The 19,282-nt window shown below is 41.8% G+C and overlaps 1 protein-coding gene across 5 annotated transcripts in view; it reads right to left on the bottom strand.

Annotated features, from left to right (window-relative positions):
- Positions 1–19,282, bottom strand: part of GUCY2F (guanylate cyclase 2F, retinal) — a 190,439-nt gene that overhangs the window by 80,409 nt on the left and 90,748 nt on the right. The gene's annotated exons all lie outside the window — the stretch shown is intronic.

Genomic DNA, 19,282 nt, shown 5'->3' with positions numbered 1-19,282 from the left:
GATAATAAAATGATCTAAATAAATATATCCTTGTGCAAATAAAGAATAAGTATCAAATAAAACCACAATAAACATAGTATAGGTGTAGTTGCTGCAACTTCACACTGGGTTCCCATCAGTATAAACAATGTTATAGTAAAAAATGCAGTTGAGCAAACTCTGTTTTAGTGATGTGTGCCATAAAATCTTATACAATTCATACACTGTGGTGTAAACATATAATGTGCATATGGTACAGTCCATCTATAGTTGCAATTATGTGACAGTTTATAATCCAGCGGTGATGTGTCTGAATAATCACTTATTCCCAAATACAGTGCTTGTTAAGTGAACATAGATAAATGTAGTGGTGTGTTTTCCCTCCTGGTGACACCGCTGTGCTCACAGAACTCTCACCTTAGTGAGTAATTTAATACGCTTTTTGATTCCTATGAATCTCAGGTTGATGTTCCACCAATCCTATGCTTAGGACGATGTACCTCCAGTCCTGGCTCGATTCCTGGTCTTTCTAGTGCGTTTAAAGGTATTAGGTGATTTCCTTGTTGTGGTACCTTTAAGGCTCCGTCTACCACGCAGTATTCATTTATTAAAGTAAGCAAAGTGACTTTCAATAGTGTAGTAGTTAAAATCGTAATGTTTATTTAAAAAATAGTAACTCTTATGCCCTGTACACACGGTTGGACATTGATCGGACATTCCGACAACAAAATCCATGGATTTTTTCAGACGGATGTTGGCTCAAACTTGTCTTGCATACACACGATCACACAAAGTTGTCGGAAAATTCGATCGTTCTGAACGCGGTGACGTAAAACACGTACGTCAGGACTATAAACGGGGCAATAGCCAATAGTTTTTGTCTCTTAATTTATTCTGAGCATGCGTGGCACTTTGTGCGTCGAATTTGTGTACACACGATCGGAATTTCTGACAACGGATTTTGTTGTCGGAAAATTTTATAGCAAGCTCTCAAACTTTGTGTGTCGGAAATTCTGATGGAAAATATGTGATGGAGCCCACACACGGTCGGAATTTCCGACAACAAGGTCCTATCACACATTTTTCGATGGAAAATCTGACCGTGTGTACAGGGCATAACTTTTAATTTGTTAAATAATGCTTGCTATATGCAGATGCATGTAAAATGCAGGCTTCCAACATCACTTCCGGTCCGGCAATGCCTTACACGTTATGTCACAACACGTGACTTCATCAGATCATCAGGGTAAAGTCACGTACTGTGACGTAACGCGTAGGGCATTGCTGGACCAGAAGTGATATTGGAAGCCTGCATGTTACCTGTATCTGCATATACCAAATATTACTAAACTGAAAATGAGAGTTACTATTTTTTTTAATAAACATTACGATTTTTTACTACTACACTATGGGAGGTCACTTTGCTTACTTTAATATATGAATACTGTTCGGTGGACAGATGCTTGAAGGGACCACAACAAGAGAATCACCTAATACCCTTAAACACACTAGAAAGACCAAGAACCGAGTGTCACGGTTTCTACCGTGCCATGCAAACAGCCAGGAGTGGCCACTCCCCAGGTGGCTCAAGGAGGTATTGAACCCATGATGTTCTGTGTATTGCTCCTGCTGTATTGCCTCTGAGCCACACCTCAGCTCGTTATTCAGCCTGCTTTCCAGCTATGCCTTGTCCTGCATGCAGCACTGAGGGCTATACTCTGGATCTTGCTTTGCAATTAGCACCTGTAACTTCTGGTTCAGCTGAGGCAGTTTATCTAGTCAGCTGGGTATAAAACACTGCCTCACTCTGAGGGCTGGGTCAGTTCATTGTCTCTTGTATTGCCAAAGGTTTCTGGTTTCCTGTGTTCTTATTTTCAAGTTTCAGTGTTTCAAGACTGACCCCGACTTCTGACCCTGGCTCTGTTCATCGTTAACTCTGACTTCTGGAATCCCTGACTACGGCTTCACCTTGAAAATCCTTTGGTAAATTCCCTGTCAAGCCCCCGTGCACAGATTCACAGCCCAGGTAGCCTTTTACCTTGTTACCGTGGGCTGTGTGTATTTGCAAGGGTGAACATACATCTCTGCACTAAGGACTCCAACCAAGGTAAGCCCTTACACCGAGCCAGGACTGGAGAAACATCGCCCTAAGCACCAACAGGATTGGTGGAACATCAACCTGAGATTCATAGTAATCAAATAGCGTATTTGATCACTTGCTAAGGTGAGAGTTCTGTGAGCACAGAGGTGTCACGAAGAGGGAAAAACACACCACTACGTTTATATATGTTCACTTAACAAGCACTGTATTTGGGAATAAGTGATTATTCAGACACATCACCGCTGGATTATAAACTGTCACATATTTTGGAAGCTATTAATTTGCACCTATAGATGGACTACACTGTATGCACATTATATGGTTTACACCATGTATGAATTGTATATGATTTTATGACACACATCACAATACGGAGTTTGCGCAACTTCATTCTTTATTACAATAAAATAAAAGGGAGTCACCAGTGTAAAAGGGAACCATTGTTCTCATATCACCAAGATGGCATGATCTTTAACCACTTGCCGACAGTGTCACGCAGATATACTGCGGCACAATTGCACGCCTGGGTGAAATCCCATAAGGGTACGCCCTACCCGTTTTCGGCCACCAGAGGGCTCGTGCACGAGCGCCAGCACTGGGATTTGTGTATGTAAACACACAAATCCCTGTGCTGTCAGAGAGGAGCCATATAGTTTCTTCCTTCTAAGTAGGAAAAACAATATGGCTCCTCTCCTAGTCACTCCCATCCCCACACAGTAATAACATGCTGAGGGAACACACATTTAACCCCTTGATCACCCCCTAGTGTTAACCCCTTCCCTGCCAGTGACATTTACACAGTAATCAGTGCATTTTTATAGCACTGATCACTGTATAAATGCCAATGATCCCAAAAATGTGTTAAAAGTCTCTGATCTGTCCGTAGCAATGTTGCAGTACCACTAAAAATTGCAGATAACCGCCATTACTAGTAAAAAAAAAATGCCATAAATCTTTCCTATAGTTTGCAGACGCTATAACTTTTGCGCAAACCAAAAATATGTGGAAGAATATATATTGGCCTAAACTGATTAAGAAATTTGTTTTTTTTTTTTAACTTTTGAGGATATTTATTATAGCAAAAAAATTAAAAAATATTGTTTTTTTTCAAAATTGTCGTAATTTTTTTGGTTATAGCTCAAAAAAATTAAAATCGCAGAGGTGATCAAATATCATCAAAAGAAAGCTCTATTTGTGGGAAAAAAAGGACGCAAATTTAGTTTGGGTACAGCATCGAACGACGGCGCAATTGTTAGTTAAAGCGACGCAGTGCCAAATTGTAAAAAGTGCTCTGGTCAGGAAGGGGATAAAATCTTCCACGGCTGAAGCTATTAAACACAGCCTTGCTGCATAGACTTCACAATATTGCTGCTGTTGATTCAGCTTTGTGTGGCCTGTCCACAAATATGGGTCTGAATGCCTCCCAGAAAACACTGTTTCTGTAATTAAAGGGAATATTACTGATCTTTCCCTTTGAAAAAGCTAGTTGCCTGGCTGCCATACCAACCCAATTGCTTAAATACATTGAATCACTAATCTGCAACAAGTACAGTATGCACATAAAAACTTCTGATTTTTCTGCTTTTCCTAATCTGCATACCTGTTACATATCAGTGACTCATACAGTAAGGAATTATTTTTTCACTGTCACCATTAGAGAGATTTCCTACATGAACTGATATGTCCCCAACAGAGACACAGATGGCAGATGCTTTAACCCTTCTTTTCTGGTAGTGATCTGAACCTTTTTTTTGGCTAGAGTGAGACTTTGGGACAGGTTTACACTGGTGTGCTGCAATTTGGCAGCAGTGCAGATGCATGCTTGGTTTCAGTGTGTTTTACCCTCGTTTTTAGCCGCGGTCATATTGACTTCTATTTGGGTGTGCATTTTTGCCGCATTTTCTGAAAGCACACCAAACATTTGGCATGCAGGACTTTCAGAAAATGCAGCAAAAACACATGACTTAATAGAAGTCAATGGGACCACGGCTTATAACGCTGGAAAAATGCATGGAAACCACACATATGCTCTCACTGTGGCCAAACTGAAGCACACCAGTGTGAACCTGGCCTTCAGCATAGAGTAAAGATTTCATCTATAATTTTTCATTAGACCAAAATGGAGTAATGAATAAGCTGTGACCAGACAACTATTAAGCTGGCCATATATAGATCAAAATTTGTCCGGTTCAGCAGGGACTAATTCAATTTCAATCTATGTGTGGCCACTGTGCTTGAACAGAAGTCAACTGATCAACTTCTGTTTAACTACCCTTTGGATTTTAGCTGCCCAAGTTATAGCATTCAGCGCTGATCTGTGTATTCTGATGGCGGAGAAGCCTCCCCACTGTCAGAATACAATGACACAGTGGGGAGGTTTCCCCCATCCACACATTTGAGGTGTACTGGGTCAGTATTTTTCATTCAACCCCCTGGTTGAATGAAAAAACTGACTAATGTATGGACAGCTTCTGTTTAGTTATGTAAGTTCTTGATGTTAATTAAAAACTTTTTAAAACTATACAGATACAATACATAATAAAAATATAAGTAATATACTGTTTAGTTTCCCATTAACGTAACCCTTTCCTGCCAGCTTTACACATACATGTGGCAGTGCAAAGTGGGTCCCATGCTATGCTTCCACATATATGCCTACCTGTGTTTGTGCTGGGAGCATGTTTGATTGCATACTCCCGGGACTGGCAACTCCTGGTCTTAAAGTAATGATCAGGAGCCAGTAGGGTGGGCTCCAGATCATGTGTTTGCTGTGAAAGCCTAACAAAGTGTTAATGGATTCCACAGAAATGTACGTCACTGCAAACTCTATTCTTTTCTCCCTTGGGCAGTGGTGAAGCAGGTGCTAACCTGGGGAGTCCTTCTCTACTCAATGTGCCACAACAAGCATCCAAAGGAAGGCCACACACTGATCACGTCACTCTGCATGAAAAAAATTCATTCAGCTAAGACTGACTCACTGGAAGCCCCCACCAGAAGCCACTACTCTCCCAGAAAAGAGTGGTTCAGGCGGGGACTTTACAGAGAGTCAGTTCTGGCTGAATAAAGTTGTTCATGTGGAGTGATGTGATCACTTGTTTGATTAGCCTCCCCTGTATCTCTTTCCCTTCAGAATGTGTGTAATGAGAAATTGATGCATTGTATCTTTGTGGAGGCTCACTTAGGCCCCTTTCACACTTGTGCGACTTATCCTGCGACTTGGGACTGCAAAGTCGCATGACAAGTCGCCCATGACTTCCAATGAGTACCGTTCATATCTGTGTGACTTCAAGTTGCACTGACTTTAAAGTAGTCTCTGCACTACTTTGGTCCGACTTTGATGAGAGTTGAGGTCCATAGACCTCAAGTCTCCCTGAAATCACGTCAAATCGCATCAAAATCACAGATGTAAAATCACACGATTTTTAAGTCACGGTAGTGTGAAAGGGGCTTAAAGCGGACCTTCAGACATTTTTTCAACTTTCCATCTATTAAATCCTCTGCCCTTGTTGTTTTAACTTTGGAAAATAAAGCATTTTTTTCTGCCAGTAAATACCTTATACAGCCCACTTCCTGTTTCTTGTCTGGTCATTAGCCTAGGCTTATGACATCATGCACAGCTCTCTCTCTAACTCTCGCGAGAGTTTACCAGGAAGGGAGGGGGATGAGTCATAGGAGGGCCAATGAAAGCTACAGGACTGCAGAGCTGGAGGTGTCCATATAAATCCAGGAAGTGAACAGCAGCAGCTTTAGCTTCCCACAGTAAAAGTGGCTGCAGCCAGACTTAGTGGAGGGAGATTTCTGCGGCATATTTGGCAAGTACACAGTACATATAAATACACAGATACGAAAGATACACAGTATATATAAAATAATATGCAAAGTGGTTGGAGGGAAGCTTCAGAATGGCAAAGATCTTTTTATTACAAATTATGTGAGCAGACTGTAGTTCCTCTGCAAGCCTAGGTTCACACTGTGGCTGGTCCAGGAATGTATGTAAATTGCACAGATTCCCCAACCTGCAGGCAAAACATGCTGCTCTTTTGCAGGGGGGCCATTAATTCCCAATGACATCCCCAGGCATTGGAAAACACAGTGCATTTTCAGGTGCGTGAAATCGCATGGTGTTATGGCACCATACAGTTCCATGCGGCCGCGTTTTTAAAAAAAGGGTCAGATACAGAAGCCTAATCAAATGAATAGGCTGCTGTGCTCATGCAAACACACCACATAGGGTGAACCTAGGGTGAAAGTGTGAAAAAATGATATAATTAATGAAGATAAAATTAGGCCTTGATCTAGGTTAGTGATAGTGTCAGTTTAGGGCAGTGAAGGCGAACCTTTTTGAGCCCGAGTGTCCAAAGCGCGACACAAAACCAACGTATTTCTTTCAAAGTGCCAGCACAGAATTAAACCTGCCAGCATCTCTGTACAGAGGATTGGAAGGCATCCCTCTGAATGAGCCCTAAGGGACCAAAAAGAATGCAGAATGCATTGTGCAACATACACTGACCTACCTGACCATTACACTCACCTGACACATGCACTCACCTACCTGACACATGCTTCCTGCACTACTAACATCCCCCACACAGTACAATGTAGATCGGAGGATCCATCCTCCACCTTACCTTTCCATGGCCTCATTGTCCAGCTCTCCCCAGGCAGTATTGAAGGAATTTCTGCCATCCAGCCACTCCTCGATATCCCCACTACCTGGATGTCAGCTAGCAGCCATTGCACCTCTCCCCATGGAAGATCAGCTCCGGGCACCGCCACTCCCCCTCCGCTTTTTCATAGGCTGTACTAGGACAGACTGAACCAAAGTTGTCCTTGAGCAGGGGCAGCTGGAATAGGGTACCTGCAGAAAGGAATCCCCGAATGCCTTACCATAAGTGTTGGGGTCCGGGGGAAGCAATAAACTGCTGAGACGGTGGAGGAAGAAGAATTTTACACCCCTCCTAAATGGCACACATGGAACAAGATGACTGGCTGCCCACCCCCCTGCCGACGTCACTGGCACTGATGCAAGGAAGGGAGCTGGCTCCTCCCTGCCTGCACCGTCAGTGCAAGTGACTGCCTGGCTGGGGGATTCCCTTGGCGTGCCGACAGAGAGGGCTTGACGTGCCAGCTGTGGCACGCGTGCCATAGGTTCTCCATCACTGGTTTAGGGTAAATTAAAAAATATTTTTTGAGCCCTACTACGGATACAAACAACAAATTAAGCACATACAGTATATGTGGTAGCGCCATGCATGTCAGAAGAAGGAGAATTTATTTTGGGCTGTTTCTTGGTGGTGGGTCATGGTAATAGTTAGAAATATACAGCTAAAGTTTAGGAAAACCTTTGTTTTTACTACTTTGGGCTTTTTTTCCTTTCATAACAAATAAAAAAATCTGGAGATAGCCTTCAACATTTACCGCCTAATGAAAGCCCAGTTTATCCTGGAAAAAAAAGTATAATTCATCTGGATATATCAGTTGTTGCAAATATATGTACAGTTTTACTGACACATAATTGAAGGTGACTCCCTTACTTTAGCTAATTGGATGTACAAATTGTAACTGTAACACATCTGGTGCAATTTATCCTGTATATGTGGTGCATATTATATATGTAGGTAAGACAATCCATACAGTTTGCAGAAGGTTACAGGATCATTTATAGGAAATTTTCACATATCATCTCAAGGCACCAGTTAACTCATAATAGGGATAGTAGGTCACAACCTCCAGAGGGGGTAACTTTGATCAAGCCATAGTTCAAAGAAAAACAAAATCGATTTGGGAGTTGGGGGCTACAAATCCCCCAGCTTTAAATGCCAGTTTATTGTTTATGCCCTTTTTGAAATAATAACAACAATTTAATGATATGATTGTCTGACCATTTATATTCCATTTGATCCCTCTCCTAAGTGAGTTGTTTCCTTAATAGTTATTAATCCTTTTGGGGTTACTGTAGGCCTACTCGGCATAGGTCATGATTATTGGTATTGATGCAGTAAATACAGTAATTTATATTAGGCCATAGTGATTTTATTTATGTAAGTTTCTCATTATTCTATTCTATTCTATTCTTTTATTAGGATTTGGTGCACTTCCTGTGAGATATTGCCTAGAATTCCAGTATATTGGTCTCATTGGCATGGTATTAAGAAAAAAAGGAAGGCCACCATTTGGTTTGTCGTGCATGCCGTCACGCTGTATGGATCGTGGTGTCACAGCAGGTGGGATGACGTCATGGCATTGCATGCGTCATTACGTCATGCCGTTTTGGTGCCAATAGCAGCCGGTTTGAGCACATGTATAATATGGGCAGAGAAGTGGAATGTATGCAATTGGAATGTACACCGGCATGACCAGCAAAACTGGTCCGGTTTCAATACAAGCCCTCTGCATTTTCAGCACTCTGGAGAGGCCCCCTCAAGTTTCTTTTAAAGACCAGATCAGGAAGACACTACGGAATCATTGAAGTGCCTCATGTGACTCTGTAACCAAACCATGCCTGAAATAGATGGCCAAGTATCTCTTTCATCATTTTATGCAATGGGTGTTTAGCTGGTGTCTCTGTGATGTGCAATCATGTACCTATGCTATATGGTGCATGCTTTGGCATCTACAATGGCCCCTGATGAGAGGGCAGCAGTTGCCTACTGGAAAAAACTGATTAATATTTATGCATATGGAGGACTTACAGAATCTCACAAAAGTAAGTACACCCCTCACATTTTTGTAAGTATTTTATTATATCTTTTCATGTGACAACACTCAAGAAATTACACTTTGCTACAATGTCAAGTTGTGAATGTACAGCTTGTATAACAGTGTAAATTTGCTGTCCCCTCAAAATAACTCAACACACAGCCATTATTGTCTAAACCGCTGACAACAAAAGTGAGTACACCCCTAAGTGAAAATGTCCAAATTGTGCCCAATTAGCCATTTTCCCTCCCCGGTGTCATGTGACTCATTAGTGTTACAAGGTCTCAGGTGTGAATGGGGTACAGGTGTGTTAAATTTGGTGTTATCACTTTCACTCTCTCATACTGGTCACTGGAAGTTCAACATGGCGCCTCATGGCAAAGAACTCTCTAAAGATCTGAAAAAAATAATTTTTGCTCTACATAAAGATGGCCTAGCCTATAAGAAGATTGCCAAGACCCTGAAACTAAGCTGCAGCACAGTGGCCAAGACCATACAGTGGTTTAACAGGACTCACGAAAGAAGCTGAGTGCACGTGTTCAGCGTCATATCCAGAGGTTGTCTTTGGGCAATAGACGTATGAGTACTGCCAGCATTGCTGCAGAGGTTGAAGGGCTGTTGTCCCAGAAGGAAGCCTCTTCTAAAGATGATGCACAAGAGAGCCCACGAACAGTTTGCTGAAGACAAGCAGACTAAGGACATGGATTACTGGAACCATTTCCTGTGGTCTGATGAGACCAAGATAGACTTATTTGGTTCAGATGGTGTCAAGCGTGTGTGGCAGCAACTAGGTGAGGAGTACAAAGATAAGTGTCTTGCCTACAGTCAAGCATGGTGGTGAGAATGTCATGGTCTGCGGCTGCATGAGTGCTGCCAGTACTGGGGAGCTACAGTTCATTGAGGGAACCATGAATGGCAACATGTACTGTGACATACTGAAGCAGAGCATGATCCCCTCCCTTTGAAGACTGGGCCGCAGGGCAGTATTCCAACATGATAATGACCCCAAACACACCTCCAAGACGACCGCTGCCTTGCTAAAGAAGCTCAGGGTAAAGGTGATGGGCTGACCAAGCATGTCTCCAGACCTAAACACGATTGAGCATCTGTGGGGCATCCTCAAACCAAAGGTGGAGTAGTGCAAGGTCTCTAACCTCCACCAGCTTTGTGATGTTGTCATGGAGGTTGTGGAAGAGGACTCCAGTAGCAACCTGTGAAGCTTTGGTGAACTCTATACCCAAGAGGGTTAAGGCAGTGCTGGAAAATAATGGTGGCCACATCAAATATTGACACTTTGAGCACAATTTGGACGTTTTCACTTAGGGGTGTACTCACTTTTGTTGCGAGCGGTTTAGACATGAATGGCTGTGTGTTTGAGTTATTTTGAGGGGACAGCAAATTTACACTGTTATACAAGCTGTACACTCACTACTTTACATTGTAGCAAAGTGTAATTTCTTCAGTGTTGTCACATGAAGATATAATAAAGTAATTACAAAAATGTGAAGGGTGTACTCACTTTTGTGAGATACTGTAAGTTACAATACATGGAATCCTACAAACGTTCTGTGGAGTCTTCCAGCACTATTTACCCATATATGTATACAGAGTTCATGTGGTTATGGTGTTCCACTGATGCTGAAGTCTGGGACTTCTAGTACCCTTCCTCACAGCTACATTACCTTTGAGGATTAAGGGTTAAATGCATGACTATTCATACCTATGTAGATGGAAGATTCAAGCTACAATATGCACAAGTATATGGCATTATAAATAATTTTTTGTGGAGGGTTCCAGTATAACTTACCAATATATTCACATAGAGCTCATGTGATGATGATGATGGATGATGGTTCACTGAGGCTGAAATCTAGGACTTGTAGTGCCCTTCCTCACAGTTACATATAGGAACAATGAAACGGATCGCTGCTCAAGATGAGTATGATAATCCACCAGCGAGGAAGAGCTGGGTGCTAGCTACGGCTCGCAACCGTGAACATGTAGACCAAATATAAATGATTAGCTGCACACCAACATCTGTCCAACAGATTTATTGACTATGACAATGGACCAAAGGATGACAACGTATTTTTTTTTATCTTTGTATTTACTTTTTCTATGGTGTCAGTATTTTATATTTCGTCACTTTGGCTTTGCATATGCATGTGTATTGTTGTTCAGAATGCTTTTAGTTTTGCCTATCAAGACATGGGGAGATCTGATCACACCACCCTACACCTGTGTGAGGTGGGAGTGTCCTCTATTTAGAGGCTTGGTAGGTCAATCTTCCTTTGGGTTTAAAGAAGCACAATGTATGTGTGAAACGTTGTCACCTTTTGGTCCGCTGTCATAGTCCTGGTGGGCGGTCTTTCAATAAACCTGCAGCTAATTATTTCTATTTGGTTCAAAGTTACATATACTATGGAGGATTAGGGTCAAACATCTCAAGTGGTCTGGTGGAACTCCTATTCCAGTGGGGGACTGTACATACCATCTATGGATAATGTAATAGACCCAGTTTGGGTCTTATTTCATATCTATTCTTATGGAAGCTTCAGGCCACAAAAATACTACTAATAATAATATTAACAATACAAATCTCTTGGAGTTTTTCAATATAGTCCACATAGTGCATGTATACAGAGTTTACGTGATCACAGTGTTCTATTAAGGCTGAAGTCTGGAACTAGTAGTACCTGCCCTAACAGTTACATATTTTATAGAGGGTTAGGGTCACATGCAACAAGTGGTCTGGTGTTTGTCTTATTTCTATGTGGGACTGACTGTATATATCTTTGGTTTTAGCAGATCTTTACTTGGGTCCTATTATCACTGGGAACTCTATAGTTTATACTAAGGACACGTTGTTTTTTTTTCTAGCAGATATTTACTTGATATTGAGGATGCATTTAACTTTTTGATGGGTGTCCTCCTCTGCAGCTGTTTGGGGTTTTTTTCTTTTATATATAATTGGCCAATTATTTGTATTTAGCATTGTGGTTCATTTAGTCTGTTATGTAAGTGTCTTTTTGATATGAATAAAGTATACATTTTCATAGATTTCATGCCGAATTGTTGCCAAGGTCCCACACACATGGGTTTCGGTTTAAGTTGCATATAACAAGAGAGGCTGACTCAGGTTTTTATCAAAATATTTCAATTTTACTGAAACATGCCAAAGTTGCAATACTGTGTTCAGGAGTTGAAGGAGATCTATATAGTCACTGCAAGTCTCCTTTCACATTGTGAGTGCTGCCTGCCTGCTGGCCATCTCTTTCCACATCTTCATGGATTTCCAGCATTCTCTTCAGCTTCTCCTCTGATAATTTCTCAGAATTACTCTTGATTTCTAAGGACTACATATCCCATTGGTATGTTTTCTGTACTGACTCCGCCTCTTGAAACTCCTCCCCTCAACTTCTCTAAAGCCCAGTCTAGAGCTGCATGATTCTGGCAAAAATGAGAATCACAATTTTTTTACTTAGAATAAAAATCACGTTCTCTCACAATTCTTGCAGCGTAACATCATCTTTCACATTATGCTAAAAAATTGGGCTAACTTTACTGTTTAGTTTTACCTAATTCATTGAAGTGTATTTTTTCCCAAAAAATTGCGTTTGAAAGACTGCTGAGTAAATACAGTGGGACATAAAATATTGCATCAACTGGCATTTTATTCTCTAGGGTCTCTGCTAAAAAATATATCTAATGTTTGGGGGCTCTACATAATTTTCTAGCAAAAAATAATGTTTTTAACTTATAAGCAACAAGTGCCAGAAAAAGGCTTAGTCCTTAAAAGAAAAGTGTGTGTGTTTTTTTTTTTTTTTTTTTTTTTTTTTTTTTTTACTTTTTCATTCATATTTACCTGGATGGAGCATCAGACCGATGCTGCAGTTGTCCCCCGCCATCTCTGCACTGAGAACTGAGCCACCGAACACCACCGATGGCTCGGTTCTCACAGATTCCCGAGAGTAAAGCTGCTGTCAGTCTTTCCTCTCTGATCCTCCAAGCTCACTGGAGCACTGAGCTGTGGAGGGGCAGGAAGAGGCTGTCTCAACAGCTCGCCGAGGCTGCCATCAATCAAAGCAGCTGGCGGATCCAGACTTGGAAGATCGGGATGACTCGCTGCCTCGACTGATGGCAGTGACATCAGCGATGAGCGAACTTCAGTCCACATTCCGCTGAAAACGGGTCACAGGAGTGCAAAACAAATTGCACTCCTGTGACCCATAGGAGAAGCCCAGCCTGAAAAGCGGTTAACTACCCTCTTTTACAGACCAAAGTTCATTCCTTTGATCTAAAAGAACTAAAAGTTACTTTGTTTATAGTTATCTCCCAGCGCTGACAATGTTGATAAACATTTGCCGATTTTTGGGTTTTTATTGACATGGATTTATTAATCATGGATATGCTGTATTAAGATTGTAAGGGGGGGTTGAATCGAGATTGCGATTTTTTTTTTTTTTTTTTTTTTTTTTTTTTTTTAATGATTAATCGTGCAGTTCTAGCCCAGGCTCTGTGAAATGTGTGACACATCAGTGCAAATTCACAAGGCATAATGAATATGTGTCACAAAATTCAAACAGGTTAGTGTGGGATATTCTTCAAAGAGTCAATTTGAACTTCAAGATCATTCAGATGAATAGGAGTAGGATAGAAATTATTAAAATACAATATGAAAATGAATAAAACATTTTACATTTTGATCACAGATACACTCTAAGGTTTATTATTCATAATTAAGGGGTTGATATGCCAAACGCATTGAGATAGGACCATAACCCATAACTGAAATATGGGTTGGGGGTAATTGCTATGGATTACTGGACCTTGCATTTTGGACTTTAGCAAGTAATAGTCAGTCCTGAGTATCTAGACTTGTTCTGTGATGTTTACTGTGGCTAACTACTACTACCTGTACCATGACCCTAATAAATGATACCCTTCACAGACATATCAGCCTTTCACTACCTTATTGCACAAGCCTATTCACATATGATAAACATGTTTAATACTAAAGATTCACCTCTGAGTTTCGCGGGACTGTCCCAAGATTTCAAGTAAGACCCGAAGTCTTACGGATCTGGGCTGGAGTCCCAGGGCCCAGTGCTGGAACAAGTTTCAGTGCTAGGCTCCACTCAGTAGTAGTATCCTCAATGGGTGCAATATATGCTCTCGCACACAGCACATAGTGAGGATTCCTTGCAGATGACCTCTGCTCCCCCCCTTTAATGCAGTCATGGGCTGCCAGGACTGCTAGATTTTCAGGCCACCTCCCAGCTTCACCCCTCCCCGACTTCAGCGCTGGCTTTCTGCCTCTCAGCGGCTCCCTTGGTAAGGAATCTTTCAGCTCTGTACTTTTTAGCTTGTCACACAGAGGTGGAGACTTCTGTGTAACAGCTTTTGTGTGCAAACGCCAGGCAACCAGGGCAAACTCCTCCTCGGCTCCATGCTATGATTCTGATAGTCGGAGCTGCCAGCGGCACTGTTAAAAAAAAAAAAACTATAAAAAAACACAGGGCTAAAGCTGTGGAGAAGTTTAAAGCAGGGCTAGGTTATAAAAAAATATCCCAAGCTTTGAACATCTCACAGATCACTGTTCATTCCATCAATCGAAAATGGAAAGAGTATGTCACAACTGCAAACCTACCAAGACATGGCCATCCACCTAAACTGACAGGCCGGGAAAGGAGAGTATTAATCAGAGAAGCAGCCAAGAGGCCCATGGTAACTCTGAAGGAGCTGCAGAGATCCACAGCTCAGGTGGGGGAATCTGCTAATAGGACAACTATTAGTTGTGCACTCCACAAATCTGGCCTTTATGGAAGAATGGCAAAAAGAAAGCCATTGTTGAAACAAAGCTATAAGAAGTCTTGTTCGTAGTTTGCGAGAAGCCATGTGGGGGACACAGCAAACATGTGAAAGAAGTTGCTCTGGTCAGATGAGACCAAAATTTAACTTTTTGGCCTAAAAGCAAAACACTGTGTGTGGCGGAAAACTAACACTGCACATCACCCTGAACACACCATCCCCACTGTGAAACATGGCGGTGGCAGCATCATAAGTTTCTTTGAGTAAGTCTGCTGATATCAGTTATGGCATTGTGCCGTCCGGGGACGCCATTCGGATACTTTGGCCAAAGATGGCTCCCACTGACTTCAAAATGTGTCGTGCGCTTGCGGTGCGTCATCCATGACGTATAAAGCGTCACTCCTGTGGTGTTGTTGCCAACATGTTTCAGCCTATCACAAGGGTTTTCTCAAGGATGGGAGGGGTCAGAAGCGACCATCTATTTGTACTCTTTTTACTCACATCATGCTGTGATTAAGGGCTGCATTTTCAGCAATGACCACTGGATGGCAACCTCCACGTTAAACACCACACATTAATTTTGCTGCTGGCTAATCACAATTACAAAGGCATATCATAGTAACCAGACCGTCCAGAGTTGCTAAAGGGGTCAGGGCACAGAGGAAGCACAGAGCAGAATACAAAGGTCACCAAAATAGTGAAAAAATCAAAGGCAGAGTAGCTGCAACTATAGTTCACATTATACCATTCAGTAACTGAATGAGGCATAGATACACCATGTCAGCACTCAAAAAGGAACAGGTTCTGTTCTCAACTAAATATCACTATACTCCAAACACAAGTAATGAACTCTAGTCACTGTTAATGTTCAAGGAAGGGCTGAAAGCTGCACTCAGTATTCAGGCCCACAGGCGCAAGCGTCTTGAGCCTAAATATTCACATTTTTTCCTTTTGCAGCAGGATGGTATTAAAGTCGCCTCTCTGTGATGGCAAATTCAGGGTATAAATCCCCTTAATACTGATACCAGCCGTGCTGCCACCATGAAAATCTGCAAAATGTAATGGTAATTGGGACATATCTTCTCTTTTCTTTTTATTCAAATCCCTGCTTAAGTTTTTGATGCTCCTCAGATGTTCACCGATGCAAATTCAGAGTTGTCTTTTGGTCTTTCCTATATAGTATTTCTTGCACAGACACTCCAGCATATAAATCACTCTGGAGGTCTCACAATTGATGAAATTATTGATTTTAAAGAACATGCTCCCATTCGCTTCGGTGAAGTCTGCTGTTTTCTCAACGAATGTACACATTTGGCAGTGCCCACATGCATACATTCCCTTGAGAGGGGGTAAGTCAGTCAACCAATTTGTGGTTCTTTCCCTTGTGTATTCTGAATGGACTAGAGAGTCCTTAAGGTTTCAAGCCCTTCTAGCAACTAGTTGGGGACGAGATCCAACAATGTCAATTAGCACAGGGGATTTAATGAGAATTCCCCAGTGCCTTTGGAGAACATTCCTCACTTGTTCCCACTGTGCCCCATAGGTGGTGATTATGCTTAAAGGGGTTTCTTTAGATGATGTCTTTTGAGTATCCTATTTTTTTAATCAGGAGATCCCTCCTATCTTTTATCCATGCCTTTTTACAAGCCCTCTTAAGGACTCCGTGGGAGTAGCCTCTATCTCTAAATTGGCTAAACATCTCTCCTGCCTCCCTATGGAAATCGTCATCTCTGGAACAGTTCCTGCGGAGCTGCAGGAACTGACCCACAGGTATTCCCTTCACCATATGATCAGGGCGATGGCTGGGGGCCTGTAAAAGCGTATTCGCTGCAGTAGGTTTTCTGAAAGTGGAACTAGTTATTTTATTGCCAACTATTGAGATTTGTAGATCGAGAAAGGAAATTGTTCTCTGGTCTACTGTGTGGGTTAGTCTGATGTTTCTCTCATTGTCATTTAGAGCCAAGAGGAACTCATAAAGTTGTCCTATAGCACCCAACTACACCATAAAGATGTCATTGATGTACCTCAGCCAGGTGAGTACCCCGCCGAGGTACATTGACATCTGGTAGACCATCTCATGCTCTCAGAGGCCCAGGTGAAGACAGGCATATGAGGGAGCCCATGGTGCTCCCATGCCAGTCCCCATCATCTGTTGGTAATACCCATCCAGAAATTGGAAATAGTTATTAGTTAAGGCAAGTTCTAAAAGCTCTAAAAAAAACTCATTTTGAGCACAAAATTCAGGATGGGTCATCTCCAGGAAAAAGGAGACAGCCCTGAGGCCCCACTCGTGGGGTATCGACATTTAGAGCGACTCCACATCGATCCCCACCACTAGGTCCCCACGTGGAATCTCTAAATCCTGCAGCTTGGCCAGGATATCAACAGTGTCCTGGACATAGGATGGCAATGAGGTCACCATGGTTTTAATAAATCCATCTATATATCTACCCACTCTTTCCATAGGACCCTTGATCGCTGAAACGATCGGTCTGCCAGGTGGGTTGGAGAGGGATTTGTGTAATTTCGGGATTATATAGAAGGTGGGGTTATTATATTCTCCCACTCTAAAATAGTCCCATTCCTTTTTGGTCAGGAGGCTAGCTTCATGGGCCAAAATCAATTGCCAGTTAAGCTTATCAACTAGGACGGGAAAAGGGTTAGTTGACAGTTTCAAATAGGTGGAAGGGTCACTCAGCTGTCTTAAAACATCTTTTTCATATAAATCACCAGACAGCTTGACCATGTTACCTCCTTTACCAGTGCTTTTAACTATCAAATCCCCCGCCTGTTCCAACTCATACAATGCTATCCATTCTTCGCTGGACAGGTTGTGTAGGCCACGCTATGACCAATCAATTTTGTTAAGATCGTCTTTAACTAAGTCAAGAAAAACCTTCATCCGGTGGTGCTTATGTAAAGGTAGCATTTTGGTGGATGTAATGTGTAGGTCACTAGGTCTCCTAATCCTGTCAGGGTCAGATTCATCCTCATATCCAATCTGTTCATCCAAGAGGGCTACCGGATTTTCCAAAGCTAGTCTTTCCTCTTTTTCATGAGGGGTCACCATCACCATCACCATCACCATGACCAGCATGCCAGATGCGAAAGATAGCCTTGTGCAAAAAAAGATAAATGTCCTTAAATACTGTGAACGCATCCATAGATGCTGACTGTGAAAGGAACAGTCCCTTACTCACAAGTTTGACATGTCTTTCCTCCAATGGGAATTTTGATAAATTAATGACCTTCGTGTTTGTTATTAGAGGCTTCGGCAAAGCCGAAGCTTTGCATTCCTCTAGTGTTTGGTTCTGCATGTTCTTATCCGTTTCTGGATTTTGTGAGATATCCCCCGGGTATTGCCTCCCTTTCCTCTTCCTTGTCCTCGGCCTTTTGTGTCTAACCTTGCCTCCTCTTTGGGGAAATTCCCCAAAGGGCTCAGGTCAGCAACATTAACCTCCTCCGTAGGTGAAAACTCAATGGTTTTAATATTATCAGAGTTATCACTACCTGAAGAGTGCTGTCGATTTCTGGAGCGGGTGGTAGATCTATGTCTATTATGTCTACTCTGGCTATGTCCCCTGGGTTGTGTGAGATCAAAGACCTCACCCTTTTCAAAATCGTCCAGATTTTGTCTAAATTTGTGCTGTATCATTGTCATGATGTGTTTTTTGGTTTTCTCTATTTCCTTTCTGAATATATCATTATATATCGTTATATTTATAAGTCAGATTCCCCCTGAAAGGGTTCCAATACTTTACTACTCTGTTCCAGTTACATTTTTAGCTCATCCAACCAAGTTTTTTCTTCATCAAAGATCAGTTGAATGATTGACAGCCCGTGCTCCAGGCATTTAGCCTTCCACTTTTCCATAAACCTGGGTGTGTGCAGATGTACTGCAGAGAGATCCCATTTACAATTTAGATATCTAATTGTTAATTTTTTATACTGTTTAAAGAGTTGTTTAATTTGCTCATTGTGGGTTCCCTCTGTGCCCCAATCTCTGGTGAACGCAGTCTGGATCTCCAAGTCCATGTCATCTCCTATCCTAAAAATGTGTGATAGGACCTTGTTGTCGGAAATTCCAACTGTGTGTGGGCTCCATCACACATTTTCCATAGGAATTTCTGACACACAAAGTTTGAGAGCTTGCTATAAAATTTTCCAACAACAAAATCCGTTGTCGGAAATTCTGATCGTGTGTACACAAATCCGACACACAAAGTGCCACACATGCTCAGAATAAATTAAGAAATGAAAGCTATTGGCTACAGCCCCGTTTATAGTCCCTATGTACGTGTTTTACGTCACCACGTTCAGATTTTCCAACAACTTTGTGTGACCGTGTGTATGCAAGACAAGTTCGAGCCAACATCTGTCGGAAAAAATCCATGGATTTTGTTGTCGGAATGTCCGATCAATGTCCGACCATGTGTACAGGGCATAGGAGTGAGATGTCCAGAAAAAAAGCTATAGGCCTATATGTCCCCTAGAGGACCACAAGGTAAGCTAAAATAGGAAACCATCAGCTCAGTACTATATATATATATATATATATATATATATATATATATATATATATATATATATACACGCTGCACCATCCCATAGATGTGCATAACAGGTACAGCATCCCTGAAATGCAGGCTCACCAGTTAAGGTGCTAAATCCAATTTCTCTTTTTTAATGCAG

This window comes from Aquarana catesbeiana, linkage group LG09, assembly GCF_042186555.1.
Source record: "Aquarana catesbeiana isolate 2022-GZ linkage group LG09, ASM4218655v1, whole genome shotgun sequence".
Taxonomy (NCBI): domain Eukaryota; kingdom Metazoa; phylum Chordata; class Amphibia; order Anura; family Ranidae; genus Aquarana; species Aquarana catesbeiana.
The sequence above is the reverse complement of the archived record's forward strand: the minus strand, read 5'-3'. Positions and strand labels throughout refer to the sequence as shown.